The sequence below is a fragment of the Pithys albifrons genome, chromosome Z (genome assembly GCF_047495875.1).
Source record: "Pithys albifrons albifrons isolate INPA30051 chromosome Z, PitAlb_v1, whole genome shotgun sequence".
NCBI lineage: Eukaryota > Metazoa > Chordata > Aves > Passeriformes > Thamnophilidae > Pithys > Pithys albifrons.
This window is the reverse complement of record NC_092497.1, coordinates 42,065,959-42,087,456: the sequence shown is the minus strand read 5'-3', so window position 1 is coordinate 42,087,456 and position 21,498 is coordinate 42,065,959. Positions and strand designations below refer to the sequence as shown.

Sequence of the window (21,498 nt, the reverse complement as noted above, 5' to 3'; positions counted from 1 at the left end):
AATTACTACTGGTAAAAATACTCCTCACTGCCATTCTGTGTATTTTTTTCTCTTTCTTATAAATCTTATGACTCTTTATGGATAACATTTTGAGGGTAACATCATAATGGTTAAATGCAGCAAAAAATGTAAATGTAGGAAATTATAAAAGGTCTGAAAAATTATAAAAGAAGTGGTTTTTTCTAGTAATGGTGTACTTTCGTGATTAAACTCTGTGATAAAATGATAGATGAGTACAGTAGAAATGTAAATCAATCTGCTCTTTCACAGAGAGTAATGGAAGAAAGTGGATGAGAATGGTGAATATAACAAGCAAGTGCTTTAGATAAGGATATGGTAATTTAATGGGTTAATTATCTTTTAAAAAAATAAGACTTAAAACAGTAATGTGAAAATGTTAATAGTTACTGTTTTCACAAAGACTGATGAAAATGGCTTTTACAAGTATTTTATGTGCAAAATAAATGCATCTAGAAGCATGCAGACATACTCTTCCATATTTCTTACATTTAGATCTGCTTCCTCAAAAATTTGTCCCCCGAAGCTCAGTTATTTCCTGCTTTGCTTTTGGAAATTTGGGTGGAGTTGCTCCTGCTTGTTGTTGTAGGAAGCAAAGCAAAGGCAGAGGGGAAAAATTATCTGGATGCTGCAAGATTTTTCAAAATTAAACACATCATAGAGGTAAATTCCTTCTGTTTAATAATTGAAAACCATAATGTCACTATCTTCTGCATATCATGAGCAGGTTTGGGTCTTTTTTTGTAGGAATAGCTCTAGTAGAGATGAAGGTGTACTGCATGGTACTACAGTAGCTTTGCAGTTACATTAAATGACTTCTGGCACCAAAGTAATTTGTTTCCCACCTTTACAAGCTGCTTTATGAAGATGGGGCATTTCTGGCTGTGGGAGCTTCTTTTGCTGAGTCCTTCAAGCCTGATAACGTTGTACCCATGGAGTGATACTGAAAACCTTCTTAAGACAAGGTGTCTGTGAAGTTATAATGGCTTTGTCATTTACTGAAGTGTTTCTTATGGTTCTGTGATACCTCAATGAACTGCTTGTCTCGTGGGAAGTCTGTGAAGGGAAACAGGATCAAAAAATATTGGTTTTCCAAGTGTAATTTTTAAATGCAAGTAGGAAAAAAAAGAACCTGCTGAGGTTGGGATTTTATTTTCTTTCTTTGTTAAGCCAGTGGAAGTGGATAATAGTACTTCCAATACTCCTAGTGAGTTCTGGTCCTTGGAACTGAGTGACTGGCTTTTCTCTCTTCACCAGGCTTTGGGTATCAATTTGTATAGATTTTTTGCAAAAGTAAAAATTGTAAGTAACACAATAGCTAATGTGGGTAACAATGTTTCTAGGATATATATTTTTCTGACTGCACAATGTCACTTTCTTCCTTGAATTTTAAACTGAACTGTAATGGGGAAAGGATACACAAAAAACTAAAACAACAAAAAAAAAACCTACCTGCACAAAGGTTTTCTCTGCATTCCTACTCCACTTCTGAGGAAATTCTTTGAAAATGAACTTAAAAGGTGAAGGTGAAAACAAGGATTCAATTTTGATCTGTGAAGACCAGAAAAACAGAGGTGTAATTTTACATGTGTACAAGGCATTGAAAAACATCCCATCTTTCCAACTAGATGTCATCTGAGGCTTTAGAAAATATGTTTCTATGCCAAAACAGAGTCTTTTATATTAAGCACAGAGCTGTTTGTGAAATAAATTTGTTAGAATGTTGGAAAGTGATGTACAATTTACTTTTTTGTCCTTATGTTGAAAGTGACTTGTCGTGGTCACCTCAGAAAGTTATGAAAATAAAGCCTCTGGACAAAGTAGATACATGCAATTGAGGAGAAAAATCAAACCTCTGAAGGGCTTGTGAGGAGCAGAAACAGTGCTCCAATTAGAAATAGACATGACATAGAAATAATCTTCGGCTTTCTGTGCCAATCAGACTTGGGCTCTCCATGGAGCATCCATGGTCTCCTTTGGCCACAACATAAACATTGCATGCAGCCATCCTAATGAAGAAGGCTCCAAGAGTAAATACAGCACCAGTTAGATTTAACCTTTAGTCAAATGACTGTAAAACCTTTGCTGTTAAGCCTCGGGTTTGCCCTGAGATTCTGGACAGGATAAAAATCAGGCTCTCTTACCTTCACTGAGATTTTAAATGGCTTGAAAAGCATCCTTTTTCAGCTGTGTAATCCTGGGAGAAGTGGTAGTTTACAAAGTTTGCACTAAACATACTTTCTTTAACTGATTGAAATATTCATCAGCCAGTTTCCACTGATTTTTCAAGAGTTTAGGCTCAAAACATTTTAATAGGACCCAAAGGAATGACCTGAAAGTTGTGCTGGGAGAGGTTTAGTTTGGATGTTAGAAAAAGGTTCTTTACCCAGAACATAGTTGGGCGCTGGAACTGCCTCCCCAGGGATATGGTCACAGCACAAAGACTGACAAACTTCAAGAATCATTTGAACAATAGTACAAGCACATGGTGTGACTCTTGCTGGTAGTCCTGTGGAGGGCCAGGAGTTGGACTCGATGATCCTTCCAACTCGACCTATCCTTTGATTCTGTGAGCAGGGCCTTTCATAAGCCTTTGACTGGCCTTGCAGATTTGAGAATCTGTTTCAGGATTGGGACTTGTATCATACCAGGTACTTACTGGAATACTTGTACATTAAATGGCTTAATGAAAGGTTTTTTACTGCAACATTCTTTGGTTACCTTTGTGGATCACATGGTGTCATCTTGCCTTCACTACCTTTTCAGAGACACATAGGCAGGATGTTTTCATAGACGTGTACACTCATATTGTTCCTGAACTTACGCTCTCTCACAAGTTAAAATCAGACATGTTAGCATTCTGTGAGCTTTTAAGTAGCTTTTGTCTTGGAGGAAAAAAAAAAAAGAAAAATTAAATTCTTCGAAGCGTGCGTCAGGGACAAAATAAGATAGCAGTATACAGCAAAGAATGTTAATTTTTGAAGGGAGGAGGGAGGTTAAGAGACTTAGAACCTGTTTTAATTATTATCTCTGTAGTGGCTCTCTATGGCTCCAAAGCTTCACCTTTGATGTAACTTAAGCTACAATTGACTTGTAATGTTTAGTCTTAGTGCCTGTGCCTGTGAAGCTGTGAGTAGGTATCAGGATTTTTAGCTCATAAAGTTGCTCCCAAAATCATGTCAAAGTTGATTCATTTAACTAGACTGGAGCATAGTGCTCTTAATGTGACAAAATCAGGTATTCCTGTGTCACTTCTTTTGGATTTTGATGGATTGTACACAGTGTGTTTGTCACTTAGTCATGTGAATTTGATTCTGAACTCTCAGAATCAGTTTTGAATTGAAGGGGGAGTGTAGGAATATTTTCATTTTATTTTTAAATTCTTGCCTGGACTCATGCTCTGAAATTCACTTTGCCCAAGCCAGTGAGTATTGCAAAGTGCTTTATCTCTGAGTACTGTTCCTTTCAACCCTTAAACAAAATTGTCTACTTCTCTCACAATATGAAAGAAGTATTTGGTGTAAAATGTGATTGGCATAATTTCCAAATGTTCAAAGGTGATCATCTGTTATTTGCCCTGGTTTTGCTGAGATGGAGAAGAAAATATAGAAGCAAAAGTGCACAAAGCTCATCAGGTCATAACCCATAGCTAAATAAGTGATTTGTTTGCAGATTTTGACCTAAGCAAAGCCTTTCAAGGGGTATGTAACCAAAAGGCAATGTAGATATAGATATTCCTTCCAATACCTTCTTTCCACTTGGCTACTACCATCATAAGAGATTAAACACAGTAGTGAGAAGGGATGAGATGGCTTTTCTGTTGCCTGTTCTGTTCATCCCTGTCCAGCTGACTTCTATGTACTCTCTGTAGAAAATTGTCTGGCAGGTTCGCAGATCGTTTCACAATTACTTTGGGGAAAACCCCACCTCTGTCTTCTGCAGCTGTGCTCATCACTCCCTCCCTCTGTGCACATCCTCTATTTCTTTAGCCACAGTGATCCAGAAATATTTCAGGTTCTGGTGCCACTCAAGCAAAGGCAGTGGGCAGCAAGAAGAGTATGCTGGGGGAAAGGCAACATGATGAAAAGGAGTTAAAACCCTACTCAACTCAGAGCAGAATTAGGTCATATAGATTGCGGATATTCTATTACAAGCTTAATATATCTACCAGGTATTCAGCAGTCAGAAAGGAGCAGTTGGGTTCACTGTCTTATGAGCAGCATTGCTTTCTTCTGTCACTTCAAAATCTGCTGCAGATAGCCCAGACTTGTCACCCAGAAACAATACTGATTGCACAGTGGAGTGTGCTCCGGTTCCTTGGGAATGAGAAAGCAGCAGCACAGCTCAGTTTCATCAAACAGAAAAGTGGTTTCTCCTGGTTATGTTGGTGTTTTGTTGAAAAGAGAATCAGGACTGTGCACATAAATAGGAACTTCTTCAGGCCAAAACCCTAGGGTTTAATTTGTTACCAGGCAAAACAAAGCCAGAATGGCAACTAACACTTGCAGTGGAGTTTGAGAAGCTGATTTTTTTTTCTCCATAGTCTGAAATTTATTGAATAGGAACGGCTTTAGTCAACAAGAATGGGAAGAATGACTGGACCTGGGGCAGGTGAGGACTTGAACATGTGTAACATAGTTAAACACATAGTTTAATTATAGTCATATCTTACAGATATGATTTGGACCTGACATTTAAAACAAGCTTAGTAAAATTAAACACTAAATTGCCGTTTTTCAGCAGTTTAAAGCATAGAGCAATGGCAAAAATCTCCCATCTATGTAAGTGTGTGCATTTTACACAGAGCTGCACCTATTGTAACAACATAGGATCAGGCTCCTTCCTCTGACCATTAGGAAAATCTGCTGGGGTTTTTTTTCCCCATGGCATCAAAAGAAACCTGATGAGAATAGCTAAAAGAAAGTGGAGTTCTGCCCTAAAAAGTTCAAAGAAAGGGTGTTCTCTTATAACTCAGACTATTACCCACTGTTGGTTGTCCAGGTTGGAAGTGATGACATTAATAAAGGGAGTACCAGAGTAATTAAAAAAGATTTCAAGGCACTGACCCGATCTCTTCAGGGGACAGGAGCACAGGTAGTAATGGCCTCAGTTCCTGTGCTAGCTGGGATGAATGAGGAGAGGTTTAGGAAAGCCCAGCTTACCAATAGGTGGCTTAGGGGATGGTGCTATCGTCAAAATTTTGGGTTTTTTGATCATGGCGCAAACTCCGTGTTGCCCAGTCTCATCAAAGCAGATGGGCTTCATTTATCTAGGGAGGGCAAAAGAACTGTAGCCCATAAGTTGGCAGGGTTAGTTAGGAGGGCTTTAAACTAGGTTTGAAGGGGGAAGGAACGGCAACTGGGCTCTCCAGAGACAGGCCTAAGGGCATAGAGCCTGAGTTGAGAATGAAATCAATGGCCCAGCTGAAGTGCATGTACACCAATGCACGCAGTATGGGAAACAAACAAGAGGAGCTGGAAGCCATAGTGCAGCAGGAAAACTATGACATAGTTGCTGTCACAGAAACGTGGTGGGATGAATCACATGACTGGAGTGCTGCTATGGGGGGCTACAAGCTCTTCAGAAAAGACAGGCAGGGAAGGAGAGGTGGAGGGGTGGCTTTATATGTTAGAGAGTCTCTTGACTCTGTTGAAGTTGAGGTCAGCAGTGACAAGGTTGAGTGCCTGTGGGCCAGAATCAGGGACAAGGCCAACAAGGCTGACACCCTTGTGGGTGTCTGTTACAGACCACCCAACCAGGATGATGAAGGGGATGAATTATTCTACAAGCAGCTGGCAGATGTCTCAAAATCTCCAGCCCTTGTTCTTGTGGGTGACTTTAACCTGCCAGATATCTGCTGGGAGCTTCATACTGCAGAGAAGAGGCAGTCAAGGAGGTTCCTGGAGTGTATAGAGGACAATTTCCTTCATCAACTGGTAAATGAGCCTACCAGGGGGAAGGCCCTGCTAGACCTACTGTTTACAGAGAGGGGCTGGTAGATGATGTAGTGGTTGGAGGCCGCCTGGGGCATAGTGACCATGAAATAATAGAATTTTCAGTCCTCAGGGATGTAAGGAGAGCCACCATTAAAACCTCTACTTTGGACTTCTGAAGAGCAGATTTTGGCCTATTCAAAAAACTGATTCAGAGCATACCCTGGGAAACAACCCTTAAAGGCAAGGGGGTCCAGGAGGGATAAACATGTTTTAAGAAGGAAATTTTGAGTGCACAACAACAGGCTATACCAGTGTGCCGAAAGGCCAGCCAGAGGGGAAGACGGACAGCTTGGTTAAATAGGGAGATTCTGCAAGAAATGAGGGATAAAAAGAAAGTTTACAGACTATGGAAAAAAGGGCTGGCTACTTATGAAGAATTTACTAGCTAGGTCATGCAGGAAAAAAATTAGGGAAAGAAAAGTGGAATTTGGCTATTTCAGTTAGGGATAACAAAAAGTCCTTTTATAAATACATTAATAACAAAAGGAGGGGAAAGGAAAACCTCCATTCTCTGTTGGACTTGGAGGGAAGTATAGTTAAGGAAGATGAGGAGAAGGCTGAGGTACTTAACACCTACTTTGCCTCAGTTTTCACCAGTAAGACAGGTGGCCCTCAAGACAACTGGCCTCTGGAGCTGGTAGACAGGGAGAGGGAGCTGAATAGCCCTCCTGTATTCCAGGAGGATATAGTTACTGACTTACTGAGCCAGCTGGATCCTAACAAGTCTATGGGACCAGATGGGATCCATCCCAGGGTGATGAGGGAGCTGGCAGAAGAGCTTGCCAAACAGCTCTCCATCATCTTCCAACAGTCCTGGCTCTCTGGGGAGGTCCCAGATGATTGGAGGTTGGCGAATGTCACCCCAATCCACAAAAAGGGCTGCAAGCAGGACCCTGGCAACTACAGGCCTGTCAGCCTGACCTCTGTGCCTGGCAGGGTTATGGAGCAGTTCATCCTGAGTACAATCACACAGCACCTTCAGGGTGGACAAGGGATTAGACCCAGCCAGCATGGGTTGAGGAGGGGCAGGTCCTGTCTGACCAACCTGATCTCTTTCTACGATCAGGTGACCCACCTGGTGGATGAGGGAAGGCTGTGGATGTGGTCTATCTGGACTTCAGCAAGGCCTTTGATACTGTCTCCCATAATATACTCCTGAAAAAGCTGGTAGCCCATGGCTTGGACAAGTGTACCCTCTCCTGGATTAAGAGCTGGCTGGAGGGTCGGGCCCAGAGAGTGCTGGTGAACGGAGCTGCATCCGGCTGGCGGCCAGTCACCAGTGGTGTTCCCCAGGGGTCTGTATTGGGTCCTGTCCTGTTTAACATCTTTATTGATGATTTAGATGTGGGGATTGAGTCCATCATCAGCAAATTTGCTGATGACACCAAGTTGGGAGGGAGTGTCGACCTGCTGGAAGGCAGGAGGGCTCTGCAGAGGGATCTGGATAGACTTGAGAGATGGGCTGATTCCAATGGGATGAAGTTCAACAAGGCCAAGTGCCGGGTCCTGCACTTTGGCCACAACAACCCCCTGCAGCGCTACAGGCTGGGCACAGAGTGGCTAGAGAGCAGCCAGGCAGAAAAGGACCTTGGAGTACTAATTGACAGGAAGCTCAACATGAGTCAACAGTGTGCCCAGGTGGCCAAGAAGGCCAATGGGATCCTGTCCTGTATCAAAAATAGCGTGGCTAGAAGGACCAGGGAAGTGATCCTTCCCCTGTACTCTGCATTGGTGAGGCCACACCTTGAGTACTGTGTTCAGTTCTGGGCCCCTCAGTTCAGAAAGGATATTGAGATGCTGGAGCGAGTCCAGAGAAGAGCAACAAGGCTGGTGAAGGGACTGGAGCACAAGTCCTATGGGGAGAGGCTGAGGGAGCTGGGGTTGTTTAGCCTGGAGAAGAGGAGGCTCAGAGGTGACCTCATCACTGTCTATAACTACCTGAAGGGAAGTTATAGCCAGGTGGGGGTTGGTCTCTTCTCCCAGGCACTCAGCAATAGAACAAGGGGGCACGGGCTTAAGCTCTGCCAGGGGAAATTTAAGTTGGATATCAGAAAAAAATTTTTTACTGAGAGAGTAATCAGGCATTGGAATGGGCTGCCCGGAGAGGTGGTGGATTCACCATCCCTAGAGATCTTTAAATGCAGATTGGACGTGGCGCTGGGTGCCATGATCTAGTAAATGAACTAGAGTTGGACCAAGGGTTGGACTCGATGATCTTGGAGGTCTTTTCCAACCCAATCGATTCTATGATTCTATGATTCTATGAAATGCTAGTAAATATCCGTGCAGAGTTTCCATCTACTTGTGGCATGTAGTTTGATTCTCCACGAAAATGACCAGAAGATAAAGCACAAGGACTTTTCAACATTGTGGCTACTAATGCTGCATGCCTTCCCCCTCCCCCCCAGCTTAAGGCCATTAATTCCATCCTGGTTTTTGGTTAGAGCTGTACAGATTAGTTAACAGTATAGCATTCCTCTAATTATTGTCAGATTCATTTCACCTCCAGTTTTTTGTTTTATGGCAGAAAAGTGCTTGCTCCATTCTCACTGTGTTCCTATTAAAAAACTATTATCTTAAAGTACACATATGTGGTGATTAAAACTGTATAGAGACAGGAAACACAAGTGTTCTGGTGGAATAGAGAAACACCTACATCTACATGGGCTAGGAATACTCTTTAAGTCACATGAATTAAAAGGCATATATTTATATTTTTAGTTCAATAATATAAAAATAGTATAACAATGCTTGGAGATCTGAAGGAAGATGTTTGCCTGTTACTGTGTTGTCTTTTGCTGTCCCTTATTTCACAAGTTGCCTGCCTGCTGACCTCAGAACATGTCACGAAGCCTGTGTGGGCCCAGGAGCATTAGTCTGTTAAAGCCTGCTGCAGTACCTTTAGAATATCACAGAAGACAAGACCAGCACAGTCCTAGAGCAGCAGCAGTGTGTGTGTGTTTTCACACACTGGGGAGTCCAGTCCAGTGTGGAGGTGCTTTAGTACCATGAAGCGCAGCAGATAACTAGTTTAAATCTTCTGCATCTCTTTTGTCTATGTAACACAGTAGTGCCATGAGTCTCAAGACAGAAGGCATGGAAGAGAGGTTTGCTGGCAGGAGTATGAAGTGCTGCAAAAGTCACTCAACTCAGTTCACAGGACTAAGTTTTTCTAAATACAAGGAGGAGATTGAGAGGCTGAGTAGCCTCATTCTGAGGAACTGTAGTGTCAACACAGAACATAAACAATGCTTGCCAAGCCTCATGGTTATACATCAGAAGAGTCACATGTAGTTAAGCTGATGTTTCTTTTGGATTTATTTTATCATGTCTTACAGAGATATTAGTATGTATACCTAATTATCCTCTTGTCCCTTAGCCCTATTTTTTTTCAGCTTGGCAAAGAATATCACATTTAATGCAAATGTTGAGTTTCCCTCTTTTTAGGGTCTAGACCTTTGCCTCAAGTTAATGAGTATCAAAAGATGCTATCACTGTCACTTGAAAATCCTGTCACTTGAGTTTTTATGTCACTGTGAATTGTAGAGGAGTAAAACACATACATAAATTTTGCTCTTTTATTTCTGAGTGGAAATCCAAAATACGTTCCCTTATGAACACAACACCCTTTTTAAAACACACCACTTCTGTGAGCACACATGTTCTCCCTAGCTGGCCAAAACCACTTCAATAAATGGTCTCAGTGGCAGTGCAGGTGTGCTGGTTAGGTCATGGCACAGGAGTACACAAAGGCAATGGCACTTAGCCTTCATTTAGTGACTTGATTTCAGCAATGAGAGTAACCAAGCTGTATTCTTGTATAGCTTTTTAGGTGGACCAGTAGCCCATCTTGTGTCCACAGTCCAAATCTGTGAAAACAGAAGTAATGTGATCACAAAAATTGGTCTGAGAAGGACCTTAGCAGCCTCAGACACTGAGGTATCCTCGACCAATATCTCTTTAATGTAACAGTAGCTGAGGGTTACCTTCATTCCTAGCTTTTCACTACTTAGCAGTGATGCTCCTTTTCGGTACTCATAGAATGATAGAACCATTTAGATTGGAAAAGACCATTAAGGTCATCAATTCTGACAATTAACATGGCACTGCCAAGTCCACCAGTAAACCACATTCCTAAATACCACATATACACATAGTTTAAATACCTCTGGATGTGATGACTCCACCACTTGCTTGGACAGCCCGTTCCTTTTAGTGAAAAAAATTTTCTTAATATCCAACCTAAACCTCCCCTGGTGCAACTTGAGGCCATTTACTTTTATCCTAGCACTTGATACTTAGGAGAAGAGACCAACTTACATTTCACTACAGCCTCATTTTGGGTAGTTGTAGAGAGCAATAAGGTTCCTCCCAAGCCTCCTTTTCTCCAGGCTAAACATTTGCAAGCAGTCTTAGATGCTCCTCATAAGACTTGTGCTCTAGACTCTTTTCCATCTTCATTACTCTTTAGACATGTTCTTGAAGTGAGGGGCCCAAAACTCGGCCATGATAATGGCTCTCCTCACCTAACTGCCTGAGAAGTTTGGCACTAAGATATACCATGGCTCCAAGAAGACTATCTGCATGGCCTTCAATTCCAGCTAACAAATGAGGTCTCAGGCTCTGCCAGCCTCCAGGATTCTGCTGTCTTCCCTCTTCTGATAGCACTTCACCTTCACCAGCATTTCTTAGGGTATTGCCTAGGAATTTGCCACTCTATCATAGATAGGGAGGTAACTTTTCACCCTGAGAGCATTGAGAAACCTCTTATTCCTGTATTGTTCCCTTGCTTCTTTTTAACTACCTATCCCTCATTTGTAACTGATGGAGGTGATGAACTACAGATGTTACATGTCTGGTTTTTTCCTCAAGGATGAAGCACAGACAAGTATTAAAGGGAATAAGTTCAAGGTCTGTGAATGTGATTCTTCACAAAGCTGTCTGGAACGTCTTAACTTTCACTCCCAGTGATGTTAGAGATTGATTTATTCTCATTACCTTTAAGGTAGTATTTGGGAGGCCTCTTACACTGAAATAGAAATTGTGGTGTCTCATACATTCCTACATCAGAGAGTTTATAATCTGTCACTTTCATCCCTCACTGGTTCACAGTCTGCAAAGGTGCAAGAAACTAGCCAAGAACTTGGCTCCAACTCAGGAAAAACTGGGATATTTTTAGACAGCATTAATTATCTTGTGATAACTAACTAATTGGAATCAAGTGCTGTTTAGAAATATATTTTCTAGCTAAAAATCTGTGGTTTGATAATCGTCCTGGGTTAAGTCTTGAGTCTTGATATTCAAGCAGTGATTCAATCATTATTGCTGCTTACCTTTTTTTTTTTTTCTCTTTGCTTCAGGGTGCAGTAGAGAATGTCCCCTCCTTCCTATTGTTCATCTCTGCAGATGTAGATGGTCTTGTTTATGACAAAAGAGCTTAGTAATAAAAGGGCATGCAATTGGAGGAGAAGGTAGGATCATGAATGTGGCAGACCTTGTATCTCCCAAAACATGCAAAGACTCTTGCTGCCCTTTTAAAGGACAGTAATTGAATCTGCCTCTTCAAGGTGAAAAAATTACTTTTTAAGCTGAGAAGAGGATGGAGAAGTGGGTCACAGAGCACTTAGGTGTGCAGAAAACCTGACAGTTCTTGAGACAATCTTGCTCAGCTGCTTCCCAGCTCCTTTTCTGGCAGCAGCAGGGTATTTCATTTGAGTTTAAACAACTGCCCTTCAGTAAAACCCTTGGATGTTACAGGGTGCTACTTTAGCATGTTTGGTCAATACTGGTAGCAAGAAGAGACCTTAGAAACACATGGCTCAATACCCAGGGATTCCTTCTTTATGGCAGAACTCCTGCATTGCAGAAATTGACTCTTTGCAGAGTGGCTAAGGGATGGAGACCAGTTTATTTCTGTCTAAGTGGAGGATGCAAAAGTGTTGTTCAGAAATGTTTTAATGGAAATTCTTCACAGAAGGAAACTTCATTAGACTGTTGTCTGAGGGTGTGTATTTGGTTGAGATACTGCAACATCAATATCTTTCATCTCTTTTACCATAGTTTTTTGCAGTAGTAATGTTCACTTTGTTGTCAGTCAACAGGACTTTGTACTCAAAAAAACATTTCTTCTCTTCAGATATGAAGAGAACCTCTTCCTTGCAGACATTGGTTTAAAAAGAGTGAAATATGTTCTTAAGGATTTCCTTTATATCTTGCAAAGAAATGAGAGGGGAGGACAAGGCAAAAAGGGGGAAAATGAAGTGAGAAACAGTCACTTCTCCAAATGTTTTCTGAGCAAGCAGCAGTTGATAGTGAGCATTATGATTTAGTTGTTATCTCAGTGCTCTTGCTTTCCATAAACAAGACTTTATTTTGATCTACATATTTAGATGATACTGAAAGAATTCAGGGGATCCTGTCAGTTTCCGTAAGAGTTTTGCTTGAGGAATGGAGAATGGGATTTATGGCATTTTTCACAGTAAATCATGAGTATCAGTAGTGATTCCAGGAATTAAGTAGAAACTATAACATCAAGATTACAACAGTTTACTGAACTGTACACAGGGATATCTGGGCTAGTTTCACAATATCTAAAAAAATAATTGGCAAACCCACCACTTTCTATTGCCTGGTTACTGGCGTGAGCCATTACATGTGCTTCAGCCATCTTAAGTTAACCAAAAGCTCTGTTTCCTACCCTGGGCTGCTAAGTAAATAAACATGGAAATAGTGACATATGTTCTCCATCTGCACAGTCATGTGCTGTATCTTCAGTGCTCAGAAATGTTACTTAATAGGCATATAATCACTGTTGTTGAAAAGTATATTTAATGATAAAAATAAAGGATGAGGAAAAGAGGCCAAGTTTGGCACCTAATGCAGTAGTGACAGTTTATTGAGGGTCTGGCAGAAATAGCTTCACTTTCCTGTTTATAATAACTTCTGCTTGCTGCATTCCCCATCTGTGATTGAGCAACTGGAACTACTCTGATCTGCAGAGAACAGAGACAGAAATAGGTATCTGGTTTGTTAGGATTTTTTATCTCCATGCTCATAGGCACCAGAAGCTGCTGGGAGTGGGTGTTGGAGGCAACAACAGAAAGGGAGTATTTCACATTACATTGGTAAAATGATTCAGGAGCATACAGGGCGCTATTCATATTTTGCCAGAGAGAAAAGTCATAATTTTTGCCTGAATGGAAAGGAGAAAGTATGAGGATGTGATGTCTCCTGACTACTCCTGGATGCCTCACATAACTTGGTGCTGTCAGGAAAGTCAGTTTGCTCATTCACTTTGATCACAGAGTAGTTTCTAGTTACATAGAGTCCTAAGAATCACTGAGCACCAAACTTCAAGTTGCTGAGTTGGAGAACGCAGTGGAGATGGATCTTTAACCATTAGGCACATTCTTCACTGCAGGCACCTATCAGTGCTGTAAAGTTTCAAGGGCATGTTTTGTTCACTTTGAAGCCCCAATCCCTTATTTTGTTTAAACTGAGGAATCCCAGGAGAAAGTGATGTGTATAGTTAGCTGTAACATGAGCCTCTTGCTCCCTGCTTCTGGAATAAAGTGTAGGCTGTGCTGGCTGTGTCATGATTTCCGCATGTCCCAAGAGTCACAGGCAGTGGAGTAGATTCTCACTTCTGTCCAAATTCCTCTGGGTATAGCACATTAGGAGTTGTTAAAGAGTAAGATTTTTCACCCCAGCTCAGACTTCTCTTCTTGCCAAGTAGTCCCTCTTTCAAGATGTCGATAAAGAAGGTCTTATTTCTTGCTTTCCAGTGTGCCTCCAGCTCACCTGGAAGTTAGCTGAGCAGCATATAGTGCAGCCCAGTGGAGCTTTTTCACTCTGCTGGTGTATTTAACTGCCATCACTTGGGATCTGGTCTAGGGGTATTTTAGCCCTTTAGGCATCCATTCTGTTAGGGAGGTAGGTGATGGTTTGGTACAAATGTGTTCTTTTTTCTTGTCCTTCCCTTTTCCTTCTTGACCAAGAACCATTTCTGAAAGGGTGAAAGGATGAGTGGAATTATTTAATACATGGTACAGTGATTGAGCCAGGCCTAGAGAAAACGGCTTTCAGAGCCTTCAGACAAAACAGATACTAGATCTCTAAAACAGTATTTGCTTGCCTGTGTGTAGCACAAACTAAACAAAATGTTTGGGCTTTCTTTAGTAGCATTTGCTTTCCATCACCCTGTCTGTTTTGGTTTTTTTAATTTGCTTTTTCTCTAATAGCAAAAGTGTGACTTCACAGCAAGTATATCAAAATGGCAATTAAGTGCACCTAGGACAGGATGGTGTTCCTTTTCAGGTCATGTCCAGAGAAGCTGAATGTATAGTAGGGCTGCTCTGAGCAAAACATTTTCAGAATTTATTTTATTTTTCCTTTTAAGTAAGATCCCAATTGTATGTGAAGTTTTAGACACAAAACCTTCACTTGCACATAAATAAATTCATAAATAGTCTCTATTTGCATAGCAAATTTGCACAGTTAACTGAATTAATTTCACAGAAAGACGTTTTTGTAATTTTGAAATATTTTTTACACTTCTTAGAACAATAACTTTTATAAATACACAGGACATAAATCAGTATCCAAACTCTAAAATCAAAAGAGCTGGCATGAGCTGATACCCTTAGCCGATAGCTATGTTTATGTTTGCTTTGGGTATCCTCTCCAAATGTATTACCAAGGCTAGATATTATGTCTGTGCAAACAGCAAATCTGCAAACCGTCTAAAATGCCACTAAGACTTAAATTTAAAGAGCTTCATTTCAATACATGGTTGCCATTTCTGTATATATATATATATATATTGCACAAGTTGTCAGGACTTATCCTGTGAACTTGTAGCTTGAATAAAACATTTGTAGGCTTCTTCTAAAGTTACAATACCATGCATGGAATCAGGATTTTGATTTTTTATTCTTGAGTAAGCCACATGCTTTAAAACAAAAAGGGAAGTTTTGTAAGATTATATATAGTAGTCCTTATTTTCACACTTGTAAAACATTTTAAATACATCTAACAGCCCTGTGTCCTTGCAATGCAGGCATGGTTCAAATATGAATCTGTTTAAAGCACTCACCATGCTTCTAACATACAATAGTTGGTCTGCTTTTTAAAAAAAAACAAGTCTTAAAACTGGGCCTAAATGGGTTTTCTATAAATTCTGACTACTGCTATGACTGAGGAGGATATTTTACAGTCAGAATCATTCCTTTGCAGTAATCCTTTCTAAATGTGCTGGCCCCAAGCCTGCCCAGGAATGCTCAGCACAGTCAGGGCTCACAGCCAGACCTCCCTGTGGAGAAGGTCCTTCTAGGCGTCCTAACTTTTAGAAGCAGTCGTAGCTTTTGGGCTTATATTCTTCAAACAGGCAGATTGTTCCCCACATTGTGGATGCTTATGCTGCTGGGACAGGATGTTCATCCAAAGTACTGTGTCTCCTTGCAGGCAACTTTACAGTTCTTCTGCCCCATGGGAGAGGATCCAAGATTTTCATTTTTATCAGGAGTAGGTTTTTATTTCTGAAAGTTTGGGGTTTTTTTAAAGATCTAGGGCTATATTATCTCAAATTGTCATTCAAATTCTGCAAATTCTACTTGGTAGAAGTAAAAGGTTTGAATCAACCCTTTTCTATATATCCTGTGTGGAACTAGCTCAACTTCGGACTTGTTTCAGCCTGCTGCCTCTTGTTGAGAGGAAATTTGTAAATCTAATAAATTAATCAAAATACATCAAATGGGAACAGAGACGACATCTAGCTTGTTAAATTGCTAATCATGTTGCTGTGAGAAGGAATACTGACAAAGAGCAGATGGATGAACAGGTTCAATGCTGTCTGAAATTAATGCAGAGCACATGCTGGAGATAACAGGAGATATTAAAGAGTTGGAGAACATGCTGAGACTTAGCAGAAATCTTTCCCTGAACCATACACATAAACACAAGCTCCTGGTTTTCCTTTGCAGTCTTTTTGCAAGTCCTATGTGTCAAATGTTTCACTAAAGCAACTTTCTTGCATATTTTTTTTGTAATCCTAGTGTGCTTCTGCCTTGTTCTTTTCAGGGTTTTTTATGGCACCATACATGTTGCAGACTGAAGAAGGGTGAGTTCCAATATATGCCAAAGGTTTAGATTGCTGTCTCCTTAGCTTTTTAAAGGCACTTCATGAGCACAGTGTGGTGAACCTGGCAAACCTACCATATAGAAGATCTTAAAAAACCCTACCTTCTCAGATAATTAAACGTGATAGCAAAAGCTGTGATTTCTGGAGGTAGTGTCTCTGATAGAGACCCAGCATGTGGAAAGTTTTTAAGAAGCAAGCTGGTCCCATGGGATATATTTCAGAGGCCATGGTCACCTGTTTTTCTGCTAGCCCAAGCCAGGGATAGCTTGTGAAATAGTTACAGCAACAGCCAAGTGATATCCCTGTGAAATACATGGAAATGGCAGAGGACTGGGGAGTATCATGAAATCATAGCTTCTGTCAGTTTGCCTCCCGTGTTATTCATGTTCTTCCCTTGCACAAATGAACTGTGAAGCAGCAGCAGAATGGGGTTTTTTGAGACAGGAGGGAATGGCATGCCAGTACTACAGGACATACCAGGCTCATCTTCTGCTGCAACAGTAGGTGTAAAAGTGCCAGGAAGTCTGTGGCTTCATGGAGTCAAACAAGGATCTCCATTTCCTTTGTGACAGCATGCTTTATCCTTAGAAAGCGTATATTCATTGTGGCAAATTTAAAACCCGACTGACGGCAAATACAGGTACCACAGCACTTGTTTCATGCACGTGAAGTTCAGGGTGACATTTTTTTCTATTTTTTTTAAATTATTTTTGTTTCTGGGTTTTGTTTGGGTTTGGGGGTTTTTTTTGTTGCTGTTGCCAAGGTATGAGAATCTTAGATAAAGTAAGGCAGTGGGGAGAGACCCCACAATTTTTGACTGCAGTTCTCCTCCAAGAACATAAGTGTGAGGTAGTTTGAGGTTTTGGTTGTGGATCTTCCACTTAGCTTTCAATAAATGAATAAAAATACAATGCTGTATATGTCAGGTCAAAGATCCACACAACTGAAAATCTCCTGTCTCTATATGTCCAGTAACAAAAACTGAGGAAATGAGGAAATAATTGAATACAAACATCCAGCGTTCATTTCTTCAAGATTCTGTAACCTATGAGTTGCATCATTTTTTGCAGACACCAGCAAACCAAGTAAGGACAGGCATTCATGGAATACGCTGGTTCTGGGAGGTCTGTTGAATATGTATGCATGTAACCAGTGTCATAAAGTAATTACCATAGCATAAAACCAGTTTTATTAAATGGAAAACTAGGCTTGCCTTCCTCATTATAGAAGCTGCAAGGCTGAGTAATTTGTGATCTGCATCAAAGTGTCATTTCATTTCGGCTTCCCACTTAGGGAGAAGAATGCGAATTGCAGACTACAATCAACAGAGTAGCTGTGTATGAATGGTGCTCAGGTTGCTAAAGAAGAGAGTGGGATATTGCCTGCTGATTCCTGCTGTATCCTGCGAAAGATAAACTCTTAATCAGATCCCTTATTAGCATAAAATGTAGTAAAAGAGGTTCATGTCAGGGATTACTTAGTAAATATAGTTAGTGGGAAAAATTAAGGATTGAAGAAAATACAAAATCCCTCAAATTAATCTTTGAAATACGTGGAGTTTGACTCCTCTCTCTTAACACTAGGACAACTGAAGAGTATTTCCATTTCAGTGACTTAGAACACTAGTGTCACTGGAGAGGAAATTGAGTTTGGCTGCTCTCCCAAGATTTTAAGTCTTACATTTTTAAGGCATAATTGTTTATCCTTAGAAATTGTACTTATATCTTCAGAAGAAGAATTGCACCCTGTGTCACAGGGTGGAACTTAGGCACATGATCTCCACCTGTTTAAATCCAGAGCCTTTAGGCCATTGTGGGGGTTCAGTACTGGTTGGCTTTACTTTGTCACTGGCTTTAATATTTGGAGTTTTTAAAAAGCCAAACAGAATAATAAATGTTAATTGATGAGTCTCTGAAATAAACCTTGGTTTATGTTGTCACTTTTAGAAAGTTAAATTCTTCTTGTGTGAAGATTAAAATGTCAGATACTACATTATTGTAAGATTCCTACTGAATTTGAAAGTCTGTCTTTTAGCTCTTTAGTGGACTTTCCTTACATTCCATGTTCATTGTTCGGCTTCAAGCAACATCTTGACATATAATTATGCTGTTAGTACAGTTAGTTGACTGAGATGTTGTTATGTCTGCCCTGTGGGTCTTTGTTTTCTAGCAAACCTGTTTTTCTTTCTAGAGATTTCTATGTGCAACTTAAGCATAAGTAAGGAAGTGTTTTCCATTGGTGGCCTAAGATGTCGTCAAGCTTGTCAACGTTCAAAACCAGAAGAGACAAGAGACATGCTGGATTTTCTTACAGTTTTTCAGTTAGTTGTATACCAAGGAGAATGTAACTGGGGAAGAGAATGCAGGAGACATGCTGAAGTAACCATGTTTTATTTTATTATCATTTCTGGTCAGAAGTTTATTGCACTGTTATCATGACAGACAATAGAATCTGCATGTGAATGGTTGATGAATATCTACTATTTTATCGAAGCAGGTTGTTGGTGAGGACAACTTCAGTGTGAGCTGTCTTTGTGTGCTTGGAGAGTTTGGGTCTCGTGCTTATTTGAGTTAGCACACTAATCCCTGCTTCCAGATATCCTTTAAAGTAGTAATCCTCTAGTGTAACTGAGCATTCACTGTTCTCAAGAGGAGAATTACATTAAACAAGAAGTATTTCCTTGCTCCTCCCCTTGCTTCTGGGCAAAGAACAATGTGGTTCAGAAACAAAAAGCAGTTAAATCTTTTGTTGAGCAAATCATATATGCAGATGCGCATATAAATTTCCCCTCTGTTTAAAGCCAGTACTGTTAAAATTTTTTCACCATTTTTTAAATTCTTGCTGGCAGTACCAGATTGGTGCGCATTTACATTGGGGTTCATTCACACACTGTTTTGAGGCTTCTTATGCCATGACATTGTTGGAAAGCAGAAGCAAACTTTGAAAAAAAGTTCAAGTTGTTTTTCCAGAATAGCACTGGAGATTATGATGTGTTCCCTGCAGTCAGTTTTTGCAAGTATACAGTTGGAGAGTGCATACTGGTGGATTAGAATGCAACAAAAATTTGACACTGCTTGATTCTTGGAAGAAAGCCCAGAGAGATACCCGTAGGATTAGTCATGGATTGAGCCATGTGTGGTCTTCAGATGTGCTTGCCCCTCAAGTTCTCATTTAGTTTTGAATGGATCACTGCGTGTAGACTTAGGCCATGCTGTAGTGCTGTGTGGAGCAGGAGGGCATAGGTCTGCAGTTGAGCTGGGTCAAGTATGGACAGTCTAGAGTGGATGGCTGAAGCTCTGCTCTGCCACAGCTGATTTTGGATGGTTTTAATGTGAACTGTGGCTAGGCTAACCCCTGTGACTCTGATGAAAATTCAGTGTGCTTATGCTCCATTCTTAAGCCATCTCTTTTTCATCACAGGATAGACTGTGATCTCACACTCTTGGAAATAGCTCTGTAACCTAGTCTTATCTTGTGAAAAGTCTGATTGTAACTCATACAGATTTTCATAGTTGAATACATCTAGGGTATATGGGGGTCAATGAACGAGTTCAGAGACTCAGACTTGAAGAAAATTCTACATAACAAGCCAAGATAGGATATAATTCAACTTCCTGTAAAAGCAGTGATAAGAATTTGAAGCATTCAAAAATAATCAGAACATTTGAAAAAATACTTGTTTTTCTCAGTAGAGACATTAATAACCATTTTATCAGTGTTATTTACCTCCTGCTGTTTCACTGGAAAGAGCAAATTGTAAGTGTGATTTCAGAATTAATAATTTTCTTCAAAGCCAGACTGATTCAAAGCCCAAAGCAAATTACTGGGTTTATTGTTAAAAATGCTCATATTACAGAATGGGCGATTATTTTTATCACAGAGTTCTCAAACCAGAAACAGAAAATTCTTGCTTCTTTATCTAAGGTGAGGTTGAAAGAAAGAGAGAAGTTAAGCTGAGGGTTTATTGGTTTGTGGTGGGTTTTTTTTGGAATGAAACACTTAATTTAGATTTCATTTTATATCCCACATAAGGAACAGAAGAGACAGTTTACTTCTACTGGCATATGGAGGGCAGCTTTGTCATATAGCAGGTCCCCTGTGATGCTTAATTTTCACTCTTTCCTGTATCCTTTTGGATGCACTTCATCACTTTGTGCTGCATACAGTTTTAAAAAGGATGCACAGAGACTTCCACAAAGTGCCAGATGGAAGTATTTCAGAGGTTTCAGAGTACTGCCTCTGATACTTTGCCATTTTGAAGGTGATCATCTGAAGCATGAGAGAATATTTCAGAAAGACGTAATGTCCAAGGTGGGAGTTTCTGCACAGAAGAGATGGAAAAAGTAGTAGCAGATCTACAATCTTGCATAGGAAGAGCAGGTGAATTATAGGAAATGAGAATTTTTCCAAATGCTTTTCCTAGAAGTCCCAAAACAAAAATGAAAAATTCTGACCTCTAAAAGTGGTTGGATTTTTCTGCCCTATTTCCTTCCTGAAATGCTTTTTTGTTGTATCTTTATCCTTTACTACATAGACATTTGCAGTGCCTTCTTAAAATTGCATTTAAAATACAAACTTGTGAATCCAAGTTACAGCACCCAAAATTGTCTCTGAACTGTAAGCCACTCAGTTGCTTTCTTCAAAATAAACATGCAAATTTTTCTGAAAAGTGGTAATCTGATCAATCAGAACTCAGTTGAGCAGCACCAGTTGATTAGTCACTCCCCTATTTCACACATCATCCTTGGGAAATAGATTAAAATAATTGTGATTATTTCCCGAAGAATAGAATGCAAGGGAGAGAACAGAAAGCCTATTTCACCAAGTTTCTGCCTTTGAAGACATCTCCTGAATTTTTAAAGGCTTTTCCATGTAGGTACACAAAATTAAAAATATGAAATAAAATGTATTTTAGTATAAAACCTCCAAGAAGCAGTTGCTTTGATTAACTGCTTCATTATTTGTGCCTCATACATTTTAGCACATATAATATGTTGATTATATATAATATTAATGTGTTAATCAAAGGCAGTGGGTTTTTGCTGGCTTATATGAGCTTGTTCCTACCAATCTGTATGCATTAAAATTCTGTGTAGTCTTGAGTGGCAGGTATTTAGTCTGAACTAATTTTTGCACTTGTAAATCAAGAATGTCTTTGTGAGGTCTGCATAGGTTTTGTCAGCGAAAACCTGATGTGGCTTCTGGGACTGAGTTTCTTTTCAGGATGATTAATCATGGACTTACTATCAGTCCCAAGACAATCACTGTAGGTAGCTCAATTGAGTCTGGTAGGCATTAGCTTGCACCTGTTAAGAATTCTGCACCACTTTAAGTGGAGAATACTCC

The 21,498-nt window shown here is 40.2% G+C and overlaps 1 protein-coding gene across 1 annotated transcript in view; it reads left to right on the top strand.

The window, feature by feature from the left end:
• Positions 1–21,498, top strand: part of SVEP1 (sushi, von Willebrand factor type A, EGF and pentraxin domain containing 1) — a 136,044-nt gene that overhangs the window by 28,663 nt on the left and 85,883 nt on the right. The gene's annotated exons all lie outside the window — the stretch shown is intronic.